Here is a 14,317-nt window from a genome sequence, read left to right on the forward strand (position 1 = left end):
GAGACTCAGTCTTGAAAAAAAAAAAAAAGAAAAAAAAAAAAAAAATCTGTGTATTCTTCGCCACTCTGAGCTGTGATTGTCTCGAGTTGCCGAGGAATACTTTACTGGGCTCAGACACTGACCACAAATGCCTTGACAAGAGTTTTAGAATCTTAGGTTGAAATGAACTTTGAGGTCATTTCATCTAATGCTTGAATCTCCTTTTAACATCCTACCAAGTGGTCATGCAGTCAAGACAAGAACCCTTCTAGTAACTAATTACCTCCCAAAGCACTTAAGTACCTGATGTCTCATCTCATCTCCATCTTTGTTTGTACCAGAACATTGCTCTTCAAACAAACACGGGTTCCTGGTGTACCTTGAATAAAACTCGTGCTTCCTCGTTCACTATATCTGTTGAGGTTTTCGGTGGTCAGGCAACGTGGCTCACCTGTAAACCCAGCATTCTGGGAAGCCAAGGCTGGAGGATCACTTGAATCCAGGAGTTCAAGACAAGCCTGGCCATATAGCAAGACCCTGTTTCTTAAAAACAAAATTTAAATTTAAAAACAAAGTGGGGGGATTGGCTTCAACCAACAGATTTCAAATGTGGTTACCTAAAACAATTAAGAAATTTACTGAGGGAAAAACAAAGAGAGAGAGAGTGAGGAGAAATTTACTGGGAAGAACTGAAAGAAAAGGTGAAGAGTCAGGTCCTAGGAAAAATAAGTACCTGGATGCAGGCTGCAGGAGAAAAAGAACAGTGTATTTAGACCCCTGCCATCAGGATAAATCGGATCTAGTGATTCTCTCTTAGAAACTTAGACTTTGGCAGGGTGTGGTGGCTCACATCTGTAACTCCAGCACTTTGGGAGCCCAAGGCAAGTGGATCGCTTGCAGTCAGGAGTTTGGGACCCACCTGGCCAACATGCTGAAACCCCCTTCTCTACTAAAAAATATAAAAATTAGCTGGGAATGGTGGCAGGTGTCTGTAATCCCAGCTACTCAGGAGGCTGAGGCAGAAGAATCACTTGAACCTGGAAGGCAGAGGTTGCAGTGAGCCGAGATCATGCCACTGCACTCCAACCTGGTGACAGAGCAAGACAACGCCTCAAAAAGAAGAAGAAAGAAAGAAAGAGAGAGAGAGAGGAAGGAAGGAAGGAAGGAAGGAAGGAAGGAAGGAAGGAAGGAAGGAAGGAAGGAAGGAAGGAAGGAAGGGAGGAAAGGAAGTCAGAGTTCAGGCTGGGCACCATAGCTCATGCCTGTAATCTCAACATTTTGGGAGACCGAGGTGAGTTGATGGCTTTAGCTGAGGAGTTCGAGACCAGCCTGAGCAACATGGTGAAACCCCGTCTGCACAAAACATATAAAAATTAGGCAGGCGTGGTGGTGCACAACTGTAGTCCCAGCTACTTGAGGGGTGAGGTGGGAAGATCCCTTGAATCTGGGAGGTCGAGGTTGCAGCAAGCTGAAATCACCACACCAATACACTCCAGCCCGGGTGACAAAGTAAAACCCATCTCAAAAACAAAAAGAAAAGAAAAGAAACTCAGAGTTCAGGCCAGGTGCAGTGGCTCACACTAGTAATCCCAGCACTTTGGGAGGCTGACGCAGGAGGATCACTTGAGCTCGAGTTTGATACCAGACTTGGTACCTACAAATTTTTTTTTTTTTCAATTAGCTGGGCATGGTGGCATGCACCTGTAGTCCCAGCTACTAGGGAGGCTGAGACAGCAGGATTGCTTGAGGCCCAAGTTCAAAGCCTCAGCGAAGTATGATTGCACCATTCCACTCCAACCTGGAGGAAAGAATGAAACCCTTTCTCCAAAAAAAAAAAAAAAAGAGAGAGAGAGAGAGGGAGGGAGGGAGAGAGAAAGAGAGAGGAAGGAAGGAAGGAAGGTCAGAGTTCAAATTCCAAATTCCAGGGAAACTAAGTCGGCTTTGTCTAAGTAGATGCCCAGTCCTTGGCGTAAAAGAGGCCAATACCACTTAGATAACATGTGGCAAAGGTGGGAAGTTCTCCACAGAGGAAATGAGGTCCTGTTACCACTAAAAGGAAAAACAATCTTATGGCAAAAAATGAACAACTGTTTACAAACTCACAATCCTGCTTTTACACAAACCCAGAACATCCTTTTCTAGCCCGTTCTACCAACAGGCAACCTGGATACTAAGTCCCGCCTCCCCTTCCCAGCACTGGCCTTCTCATGCCTTCTTTTGTAGATATCCACGGGTTGTGCACATCCTATTTCTATCCTAATCTCTTAGAGGGCAGGAACCAAATCCTTTATTCTTTGATCTGTCTCAGCACTTAGCATAATCAAAGTATGTGTTTACATACTGTTGCTGTTGTCCAAAACAGCAAAAAATGTCTTACTTCAAGAGGTGGGATACCCAGAAAGTAAGATGAGAGTAGGAAGCAGTGAATTACCATAAGCATTAAAATGCGCACAATCAAAACTCCTTCATTTTAGAATTTTTTCAAAGTCACTCCTGGAACTTTGTAAACTGCAGACTCCCAGCCCTGTGCTAGACCTCTGGAATCATGCTTTTAGTCTAGCATTTGGGGCTCGGGAGTTTTGGACAAGCACCCTAGATGGTTTTCATGCACATTGTGCATTCAGAGTTGTACAAACTATTATAGTAGGGGATATTCCAAAGACAAAAAAATAAAAAGAAAAACTATTAAAATCGCAACAAAATAAAATCCCAACAAAACAAAACATAAGCTGACACCAGTTCATCCCCTCATGCAGTATCACACTCATTTTCCATGACTTACCTGCCACGAGCACACATTATTCCATTATTAAACACTACACGAAACAGAGGGCTTACTAGGCAAGAAGAGTTTTCAGACTGTCAAGTGGCTGGAAGGTTGCCTGATCCCTGCGCCCGTTAAAAGACTGCACAAGAAGTCAGCATGTCCTGATTGCATTGCAGGGTTTCTATTAACTCTGCACCCTGTAGGATTTGTCATCCAGTCATAAATGGACCCCATTTTTCTGACAGTGGGAGAGAGGCAGCGGTTGTAATATGGATGGCTGTTATTCCTATTGCCTTCTATTAGGAGGTACTTTCTTTCTTACTGGGTCTCAAACCCAGTAGATTTCCCCCCATCCTCTATTCTGAGTGTAGAAGGAAGAAGAAGCTGTGAGAATGTGTGTTGATGTCACAAAAGGGTAAAGAGGAAGCACAATCTAATTTCTCCCCCACTCTTTTCCTTTTTAAGAATGTAGTTTGATATTTATGTAGTATAATAAATCTCTGGTCAGGCGCGCGGGCTCACGCCTGTAATCCCAGCACTTTGGGAGGCAGAGGTGGGCAGATCACCTGAGGTCAGGAGTTCGAGACCAGCCTGATCAACATGGTGAAACCCCATCTCTACTAAAAATACAAAATTAGCCAGGTGTGGTGGCACATGCCTGTAATCCCAGCTAATTGGGAGGCTGAGGCAGGAGAATCGCTTGGACCCAGGAGGCAGACGTTGCAGTGAGCCGAGATGGCACCATTACACTCCAGCCTGGGTAACAAGAGCAAAACTCCATCTCAAAAAAAAAAAAAAAAAAAAATAGCCGGGTGTGGTGGTGGGCACTTGTAGTCCCAGCTACTCATGAGGTTGAGGCAGGAGTATCGCTTGAACCCAGGAGGTAGAGATTGCAGTGAGCTGAGATCACACCACTGCACTCCAGCCTAGGCAACAAGAGCGAAACTCCATCTCAAAAAAAAAAAAAAAGTTTCTGTAGAGTGTAACAAATACAATTTTTACAAATCTGCTTTGAAAACGTGGTGGCTGTTGATTTGGGGTTTCATACTCAATAACTTCATCCACCAGTTTTTTTTAGCTTCCTAGCATCTTGTAACTGCTCAGCTCACACAGTTCTGAGGTTTAGCTCCAGTCAGCTCACTTCCAGTGACGACTGGATGGAGTTCTTTTTTTTTTTTTTTTTTTTTTTTTTTGGTGAGACGGAGTTTCGCTGTTGTCGCCCAGGCTATAGTGCAATGGCTCGATCTCGGCTCACTGCAACCTCTGCCTCCTGGGTTCAAGTGATTCTTCTGCCTCAGCCTCTCAAGTAACTGGGATTACAGGCGAGCGACATCATGCCCAGCCAATTCTTGTATTTTTAGTAGAGACAGGGTTTCACCATGTTGCCCAGGCTGGTCTGAAACTCCTGGCCTCAAGTGTTCCTCCTACGTAGGCCTCCCAAAGTGCTAGGATTACAGGTGTGAGCCTTTGCACCCGGCCTGATTTTGGTGCTCTGCGCGTTCAGAAAAACTTGTCTAGTAAGCAACTGTAGAAGTGATCCCTGAAACCCTGAAAATATAGTCTTTTCTCCTCTTTTTTTGTTTTTTTGTTTTGTTTTGTTTTTGAGACAGGGTCTTGCTCTGTTGCCCAGACTGGAGTGCAGTGGCACCATCACAGCTCACTGCAGCCTTGAACTCCTGGGCTCAAGCTATCCTCCAACTCCTGGGCTCAAGCTATCCTCCCATCTCAGCCTCCCAAGTAGCTGGGACTACAGGCACGCACCACTATGCCTGGCTATTTATTATTATTATTATTTTTTTTTTTTTTGTAGAGACTGAGTCTCATTATGTTGCCCAGGCTGGTCTCAAACTCCTGGGCTTGAGCGATCCTTCCTCCTCAGCCTCCCTAAGTGCTGAGATTACATGTGTGAGCCATCATGCCTGGCCTTTAATTTCTCCCCTTTTCTAAAAACCCCAATTAACTACTTAAAAATGTGAGAAAAAATGAAAAGTTTGTCTTTCTAACAGCAGGTTGCAAATTTACAGTAGGTGATAAGACAAGACTGGCCGTGGACGTAGGAATTCTAAATTTAGCTCCATGCTACCTCCTTGCAGAGGCAGGGGCAAGTCAGTCCTCCTCTGTGCCCAGGTCTCTTTGCTTGTCCCGTGCAGGCAGCATCTGCCCTATCTCCAGGGCCTTGGTCGGACAAAACAGATCACAGATACAAAACTGTTTTATATACTCTAAGTCAGGGCTTCTTATTCAGGGCTCCATGACCCCGCCTTGGCCTTGGCCTTGGCCTCAGGATTTTAACAAACATCCAGACACTAGTTTATTGAATCCTGGTGTGTATATGTACATGTGCTTTTTTCTGGGGAGAGAGTCCATAGATTTCATCAGATTTTCAAAGGAGTCTATGATCCAAATTACTATCCTGTTCCTCTTTTCTCTGTTATTAATTACCGAGTGTTTACTGAGCCTTCACCAGGGGATCTGTCATTAGTGATGTGGCTAACTTCCACTTCTCTTCTAACCTTGGAGCCGTCAAAGAAGGTTTACAGGGTTTATATTGGTTTGGATTTCACTTTGGAGGCGGGGGGTGAGGATCACGTCCCCAGAGCTGCCTGAGGAGCATTACCTCATCTCTGGGGAGAGCTAGGCCGAGGAGCTCTCCCACAGGGCCCCGTCAGGGCAGAGCGTGAGGCTGCTGGGCCTGTTCTAAGTCGTGTCCTGGGGTTTTCTACTCCGGCAACACCTAACATATGGCATGTGCACTGATGCTTATGAAAACAGTGATTCATTCTTAATCCTTTAAAAAAAAAAAAGTCAACCCTATGTGGCCTTGGCTCTCCTCCCTGAATGCCCTTCTGTTCTCCAGAATGTCTGTGTTGTCACCTGCCTCAGCCTTGTGTTGTGCGCTCCGTGGCTCTGCCTCTCTGCAGGCCCCCTCCTGCCTTCCATGTCTGTCTCCTTCCCTCCCCGCTGCTCTTTCCTCAGCTTCCTCGTGGTCACCCTGGAGCTGTGCGTCCTCAGCCCTGTGTACATGGGAAGACCTTTCCTCTCCTTCATTTCCATCCATGCACCTTGCCCAAGTACCTCTCACCCTCATGCCTCTTCCACACTGGGTCTATTCTATGCCTTTATCCTCCTTCCTCAGGCTTCGTCCCTTTAGGGAACATCTCCAGCTATGGGAAAACCTCCCTAGCTGGGGAGAGGCAGGAAGTAAGAAGGTGAAGGAAGAGGTAGGAAAGATTGGGGTATGAGATGAATGAAGACAGAAGTGGGGGAAGTGGGCTGCAGGGAAAATCACTGAGAATCACCGACTTTGCCTCCCATCTTGCAACCTCTGCCTCCTGGGTTCAAGCAATTCTTGTGCCTCAGCCTCTCAAGTAGCTGGGATTACAGGCGTGCGCCACCATGCTCAGCTAATTTTTTTTATTTTTAGTAGAGCCAGGCTTTTCCCATGTTGGCCAGGCTGGTCTTGAACTCTTGACCTCAGGTGATCCACCCACCTCAGCCTCCCAAAGTGCTGGGATTACAGGCTTGAGCCACCAAGCCCAGTCTCGTCTTGATTTCTTCCATAAAATCATTTGTTTGATGCCCAAGTGGGCAGAAGATGAAGATGTTATATCATGAGAGAAGACAAAACCACACCAGTCTTGTAAAAAATGAAAGAAAGAGAAGGACAGACAGACGGGAGGAAAGAGGGGGAAAGATTCAAGAGGTCATGAGGGGTAGGGGATAAGAATGCATCATATCATAGCTAACTCTTGTCGTTGTTGTTGTTGTTGCTGTTGTTTGAGACAGAGTCTCACTACTCAGGTAGGAGTACAGTGGCATGATCTCAGCTCACTGCAACCTCCACCTCCTGGGTTCAAGCAATTCTGCCTCAGCCTCTCGAGTAGCTGGGATTACAGGCATGTGCCACCACACCTAGCTAATTTTTTGTATTTTTAGTAGAGACAGGGTTTCACCACATTGGCCAGCCTGGTCTCAAACTCCTGACCTTATGGTCCGCCTACCTTGGCCTCCCAAAGTGCTGGGATTACAGACGTGAGCCACTGCGCCTGGCTATTTTTTATTTTATTTTGTTTTATTTTATTTTATTTAGAGACAGGGTCTTACTGTGCTTTCCAAGCTGGAGAGCAGTAGTGCAGTCAAACCTCACTGCAGCCTCAGACTCATGAATTCAAGGGCTCCTCCTGCCTCAGCCTCCCGAGTAGCTTGAACTACAGGTACTCCTCATGCCCAGCTATGTTTTTTTTTTCTTTATAGAGGCCAGATTTAGCAGTGCTGCCCAGGCTGGTCTTGAACTCCTGAGCTCAAACGATCCTTCTGCCTTGGCTTCCCAAAGCCCTGGGATTATAGGCAGAAGCTACCATGCCTGGCCTTAACTCTATTTAGACCAAAGCAGATCTTAACCAATGGATAGGCAAATAGGACTCAGGAGACACAGGAGAGTCATTTCTAGAGTCAAAAGCAGCCAATCATTGTCAACGAGGTTTAAGATTAGGGTAGTCCCAAATTATGCAATGAGGTGGGTTCCAAACATTGGTTGTTGCCTGGAGCTCAGAACATGTTTCCAAAAGAGGCAGTATCCTTTGAAGAAGTCCAACAAAACTGTGTGAATCTTGGTTCTGTGTAACCTTGGGCAAGTAACAATCTCTCTGAGCCTTAAATAAAGATGACAATACCTTGTAAGAAGTGTATCTTGGCCAGGTGTGGTGGCTCATGCCTGTAATACCAGCACTTTGGGAGGCCAAGGTGGGCAGATCACAAGGTCAGGAGATCAAGACCATCCTGGGTAACACGGTGAAACCCCGTGTCTACTAAAAAATACAAAAAATAAGCCAGGCGTGGTGGCAGGTGTCTGTAGTCCCAGCTACTCGGGAGGCTGTGGCAGGAGAATGGCATGAACCCGGGAGGAGGAGCTTGCAGTGAGCCAAGATCACGCCCCTGCACTCCAGCCTGGGCGACAGAGCCAGACTCTGTCTCAAAAAAAAAAAAAAAAAGAAGAAGTGTATCTTGGCCCGGCATGGTGGCTCATGCCTGTAATCCCAGCACTTTGGGAACCTGAGGCAGGAGGATCCTTTGAACCCAGGAGTTCAAGACCAGCCCGGGCAACAGAGTGAGACCCTCTCTCTTTTAAAAAATAATTTAAAAATAATTAAAGAAAAAACAAGAAGTGTATCTCTCCTTTTTTTAAATTTTTTTATTTTTTCTTTTTGAGATGGGGTCTCGCTCTGATGCCAGGCTGGAGTGCAGTGGCGTGATCTCGGCTCACTGCAACCTCCACCTCCCAGGTTCAAGTGATTCTCCTACCTCAGCCTCCCAAGTAGCTGGGACTACAGGCGCGCACGACCACACCCAGCTAATTTTTGTATTTTTAGCAGAGACGGGGTTTCACCATGTTGGCCAGGCTGGCCTCTATCTCTTGACCTTGTGATCCGCCTGCCTCGGCCTCCAAAGGCAGGAGGATCACTTGAGCCCAGGAGTTTAAGACCAGCCTGGGCAACATAGTGACATCCCATCTCTATTTTTTTTTTAATAAAAAATTAAAAAAAAAAAAAAAAAAAAAAAAAAGTCTCCAAAATATGGCAGTTAGAATTACATAGAAAAGCCATAGTAGCTAATAACCTGCAATGCACTGAAAATAGACAACTGTGCTAAGAAGACCATAGAAACCCAACCATTGTGTACTGCACGATGCTTACAGAGGAAAGGGGTCTGGAATTTCAACCCCTAGCAGAAGTGGATGTTGCAGCAAGTACAGCCTCCGCCGTCATCTGTGCCCTAGGGTAGGGTTCAGTAGGTTGGGGGTTAAGAGACGGTGTACCTCACAAGAAGTGGTCAAGTTTCTTTCTGAGTTTCAGTTCTTCGTTTATAGAAAGAGGATAGTAATGCACACTGTACACAGACTGTAGAAGACTAAAAATAGACCAGTATAAAAACTATTAAAAATGTTGAAAAATTCAAAATAAGATAGACCCTATTCCCAAACTATTTTCTGGAACAACAGCTGTATGGGATATTAATAGGGGTTACCAAAAAAGAAGTTTCCACACTCAAATAAAAATGGGAAATGCTGGCCGGTCGCAGTAGCTCACTCTTGTATTCCCAGCACTTTGGGAGACCAAGGTGGGTGGATCACCTGAAGTTAGGAGTTTGAGGTCAGCCTGGCCAATATGGCAAAACCCCGTCTCTACTAAAAATACAAAAACATTAGCCAGGCATGGTGGCAGGTGACTGTAATGCCAGCTATTTAGGAGGATGAGGCAGGAGAATCGATTGAATCCGGGAGGTGCAGGTTGCAGTGAGCCAGATCACGCCAGTGCACTCCAGCCTGGGCAAAAGAGTGAGACTCTGTTTCAAAAAATAAAAAGGGGGGCCGGGTGCGGTGGCTCATGCCTATAATCGCAGCACTTTGGGAGGCCAAGGCGGGTGAATCACTTGAGGTCAGGAGTTCGAGACCAGCCTGACCAACATGGAGAAACCTGTCTCTACTAAAAATACGAAACTAGCTGGACATGGTGGCACATGCCTGTAATCCCAGCTACTTGGGAGGCTGAGGCAGAAGAATTGCTTGAACTCAGGAGGCAGAGGCTGCAGTAAGCCGAGATCGCGCCACTGCACTCCAGCCTGGGAGTGACAAGAGCAAAACTCTGTCTCAAAAAAAAAAAAAACAGGAAATGCTAGGTCACAAGGAGGTCTCATATACCATTGGTTGACATAGAAATATATGCAAATTTGCAATAACTTCCAACATTTTAAATGCACATCTCCTTTGACATGGCAATCCTGCTAATGAGATGAAGGAGAGACACTAAATGAATTTCTTTCTTTCTTTCTTTCTTTTTTTTTGAGGTGGAGTCTCGCTCTGTCGCCCAGGATAGAGTACAGTGGTGCGATCTCAGCTCACTGCAACCTCCGCCTTCCAGGTTCAAGTGATTCTCCTGCCTCACCCTCCCAAGTAGCTGGGATTACAGGCATGGGCCACCACGGCTGGCTAATTTTTGTATTTTTAGTAGAGACGGGGCTTTGCCATGTTGGTCAGGCTGGTCTCGAACTCCTCACCTCGTGATTCACTCACCTCGGGCTCCCAAAGTGCTGGGATTATAGGCGTGAGCCACCGCATCCAGCCTCTAAACGGATTTCTTATTGTAGGACTTCTTCAAGACAAGAATGTGATATGTAGCATCTCCCAAACATATTTAAACCCAGGTGCCTCTTCTTACGAGACATCTCAAAGGACTAGAGTTCCAAGGAAGACATTTGGAAACACTCAATTAGACCGTGCGTGAGAGAGCTCCTGGCACAGATGGTTTTCCAGAAGACTTTCTATTTTCTTCTGCTGGTCCCAAGATTGGCCTCAGACCTCTTATCCCATCATCACCATCTGTTCCTTAAGTCTCTCTCTTCCCTGCCCTGCTACACAATCAGATACATTTCAGCAACTGCCCTCTGCCCCCCTTTCTCTGAAGTATAGATTCCCTTAGGAGTTTCCTAAAGATCTTTATGGCTCATAGTCATGAGGAATGAAGAACAAAAATGTTTTCCCCTCCAATGTCCTTCTCTTTATTCGTTTTGTCTCTATAAGAAATGGCAAGATCAAACAGATATAAGAGGTGAGCCTGGGTATGTGAAAGACCCCAGCTAAAATGCACTAAATTTCAAAGAAAAATTAGATATTATGCCAGACACGGTGGCTCACACCTGTAATCCCAGCACTTTGGGAGGCTGAGTCAGGCAGATCACCTGAGGTCAGGAGTTGGAGACAACCTGACCAACATGGAGAAACCCCGTCTCTACTAAAAATACAAAATTAGCCAGGCGTGGTGGCACAAGCTTGTAATCCCAGCTAGTCAGGAGGCTGAGGCAGGAGAATCCCTTGAATAGGAAGGTAGGAATCTCTACAAAGAGGACCTTGTATGCTATAAACAGTGGAGGACTGGTAACCGGATGCTACCTACACAAGTGAGGTCTGAAATTAATCCCTACATGAATGAACAAACTAACTGGATGTACATTGAGTATAAGTCAGTAAGTCATAGTGACTGCCTTGAGAATTAAAAATAGAGAGAGATCAGCCGGGCGCGGTGGCTCAAGCCTGTAATCCCAGCACTTTGGGAGGCCGAGACAGGCGGATCACGAGGTCAGGAGATCGAGACCATCCTGGCTAACATGGTGAAACCCCATCTCTACTAAAAAAATACAAAAAAAACTAGCCGGGCGAGGTGGCGGGCGCCTGTAGTCCCAGCTACTAGGGAGGCTGAGGCAGGAGAATGGCGTGAACCCGGGAGGCGGAGCTTGCAGTGAGCTGATATCGCGCCACTGCACTGCAGCCTGGGCGACAGAGCGAGACTCCGTCTCAAAAAAAAAAAAAAAAAAAGTAGAGAGAGATCTTGGCAAGAAGCAGGCCCAGTTGAGTAACGCTATCTTGTTTGATGAAGTGAGCTGTTCGCATGTCACAGCGACAGTATGAGAGTCTAAGAAATTCCTAGTGAAGGGCCGGGCGCTGTGGCTCAAGCCTGTAATCCCAGCACTTTGGGAGGCCGAGACGGGCGGATCACGAGGTCAGGAGATCGAGACCATCCTGGCTAACACGGTGAAACCCCATCTCTACTAAAAAAATACAAAAAAACTAGCCGGGCGAGGTGGCGGGCGCCTGTAGTCCCAGCTACTCGGGAGGCTGAGGCAGGAGAATGGCGTGAACTCGGGAGGCGGAGCTTGCAGTGAGCTGAGATCCGGCCACTGCACTCCAGCCTGGGCGACAGAGCGAGACTCCGTCTCAAAAAAAAAAAAAAAGAAAAAAAAGAAATTCCTAGTGAAGACTAGGTACGGTAGCTCACGCCTGTAATCCTAGCACTTTGGGAGGCCGAGGCAGGCAGATTGCCTGAGCTCAGGAGTTCTAGACCAGCCTAGGCAACATGGTGAAACCCCGTGTCTACTAAAAAACAAACAAACAAACAAACAAACAAAAAGAGCCGGGCATAGTGGTGGGCGCCTGTAGTCCCAGCTACTTGAGAGGCTGAGGGAGGAAAACTGCTTGAACCTGGGAGGCAGAAGTTGCAGTGAGCCTAGATCGAGCCACTGCACTCCAGCCTGGCTACAGAGTGAGACTCCATCTCAAAAAAAAAAAAAAAAAAAATCGAAATTCCTAGTGAAATAGATAGCTTTTGCTCTGCTGGGCAAAGTTTCTTTGCCTTCTCATAGGTACTGAATCCCAGCAGGCAGCTGGGGGAAGATGATTCTTCTAATAGCATTTGTCAATAGATCTGTATCCTATTCTAATCTACACAAACAGGCGTGTGCGTGTGTGTGTGTGTGTATATTTTTTATTTTATTTTTTAGAGAGGGGGTATTGCTTTGCTGCCCTGGCAGGTCTCAAACTCCAGGCTTCAAGCAATTATCCCTCCTCTACCTCCCAAAGTGCTGGGGTTACAGGTGTGAGCTGACTCTAGAGTCTCTGAAATTCCTTGAATACAAAGCACAATGGAGGCACAAATTGTTATTATTAAGATAGACCGGCCGGGCGCAGTGGCTCACGTCTGTAATCTCAGCACTTTGGGAGGCCGAGGCGGGCAGATCGCAAGATCAAGAGATCGACATCATCCTGGCCAACGTGGTGAAATCCTCTTTACTAAAAATACAAAAATTAGCTGGGCATGGTGGCGCGCACCTGTAGTCCCAGCTTCTAAGGAGGCTGAGGCAGGAGAATCACTTGAACCCAGGAGGTGGAGGTTGCAGTGAGCCGAGATCACACCACTGCACTCCAGCCTGGCGACAGAACAAGACTCCATCTCAAAAAAAAAAAAAAAAAAAAAAAAAGAGATACAAAGGAGGAAAAGAAAGGGTAACTGTATGCACAGTTGAAAGATCAATTTTATAGAGGACTCCAAGTCACCATAATTAATGATTGTGGGGTGTCTTATATACCACCACGGAATGCCACAAGACATTATTACAGTTTGAATGTGTTCCCCATTCATGTGTTGGAAACTTAATCCCCTCTACAACAGTGTTAAAACGTAAGACCTTTCAGAAGTAATTGGGCTGTGAAAACAAGGCCTTGGTGAGGTGCCGCCATTTCATCCGTCCTCGGTCTCTGCGCCTTTCGCGGAGCTTCCAGCCTCACTATGTTGGGCCAGAGCATCCGGAGGTTCGCAACCTCTGTGGTCCGGAGGAGCCACTAGGAGGAGGGCCCTGGGAAGAATTTGCCATTTTCAGTGGAAAACAAGTGGGCGTTACTAGTTAAGATGTGTTTGTATTTTGGATCTACATTTGCTGCACCCTTCCTTATAGTAAGACACCGACTACTTAAATAATAAGGATATTTCAGTTCATCCATTCAACAGATATGAAGAGTATTTTAAGAGATACAGCCTCTGGAAATGGATCAAACTCTAACTCATGACATACTAGATATGTTTGTCAATAAACTTATGACATAAAAAAAAAGAAGTAATTGGGCCATGAAGGCTCCATCCTCATGAATGGATTAACACTGTTATCTTGGGAATGGGATGAGTTTCCTTTTTGAGACAGGGTCTCGCTCTGTTGCCCAGGCTGGAGTACAGTGGTGTGATATCTGCTCACTGCAACCTCCACCTCCTGGGCTCAAGTGATACTCCTGCCTCAGCCTCCCAAATAGCTGGAATTACAGGCATGTGCTACCATGCCTGGCTAATTTTTGTATTTTCAGTAAAAAAGAGGTTTCGCCATGATGCCCAGGCATCTCAGACTCCTGACCTCAAGTGATCCGCATCCTCGGCCTCCCAAAGTGCTGGGGTTACAGGTGTGAGCCACCACGCTGGCCAAAGGTGTGGGTTTCTTATAAAATGATGAATTCAGCCTCCTTTTGCTGTCTCTTCCTCATTTGCCCCTCTGCCCTCCACCGTGGAATGACACAGCAAGAAAGGTCTCATGAGGTGCCAGCCTCACGATCTTGGACTTCCCAGTCTCCAGAACTGTGAGCCCATAAATTTAGTTTTTTGGGGTGTTTTTGTTTTTTGTTTTTTTTTTTTGAGATAGAGTCTTGCTCTGTCACCCAGGCTGGAGGGCAGTAGCAAAATCTCACTGCAGCCTCTGCCTCCTGGGTTCAAGCGATTCTCATGCCGCAGCCTCCTGAGTAGCTGGGACTACAGGCACATGACACCATGCTTGGCCAATTTTTGTATTTTTAGTAGAGACAGGGTTTCACCATGTTGGCCAGGCTGGTCTTGAACTCCTGGCTTCAAGTGATCCACCTGCCCTCCCAAAGTGCTGGCATTACAGGCATGAGCCACTGCGCCTGGCCCAAATTTCTGTTTCTTATAGATCACCCAGTCTATGGTATTGTGTTATAGTAGCACTAAATGGACTAAGACAGTGATGAAGAATGTGTACAATCTTAAAAGCACATGTAAACTTTGACACACACAGTAGAAAGGAAAAGTTACATTGAGTACAATGTCTCACACCTATAATACCAGCAGTTTGGAGGCTGAGGTGGGAGGCTCCCTTGAGCCCAGGAGTTTGAGGCCGCAATGAGCTATGATTGCATCACTGCACTCCACCCTGGGTGACAAAGTGAGACCTCATCTCTAGTTTTTT

General features: G+C 46.3%; 1 pseudogene; it reads left to right on the top strand.

The window, feature by feature from the left end:
- The first annotated feature begins 12,861 nt into the window (after positions 1–12,861).
- On the top strand, positions 12,862–13,050 carry LOC112623767 (annotated as a pseudogene).
- The last annotated feature ends 1,267 nt before the right edge of the window (positions 13,051–14,317 follow it).

This window comes from Theropithecus gelada, chromosome 4 (genome assembly GCF_003255815.1).
Source record: "Theropithecus gelada isolate Dixy chromosome 4, Tgel_1.0, whole genome shotgun sequence".
Lineage (NCBI taxonomy): Eukaryota > Metazoa > Chordata > Mammalia > Primates > Cercopithecidae > Theropithecus > Theropithecus gelada.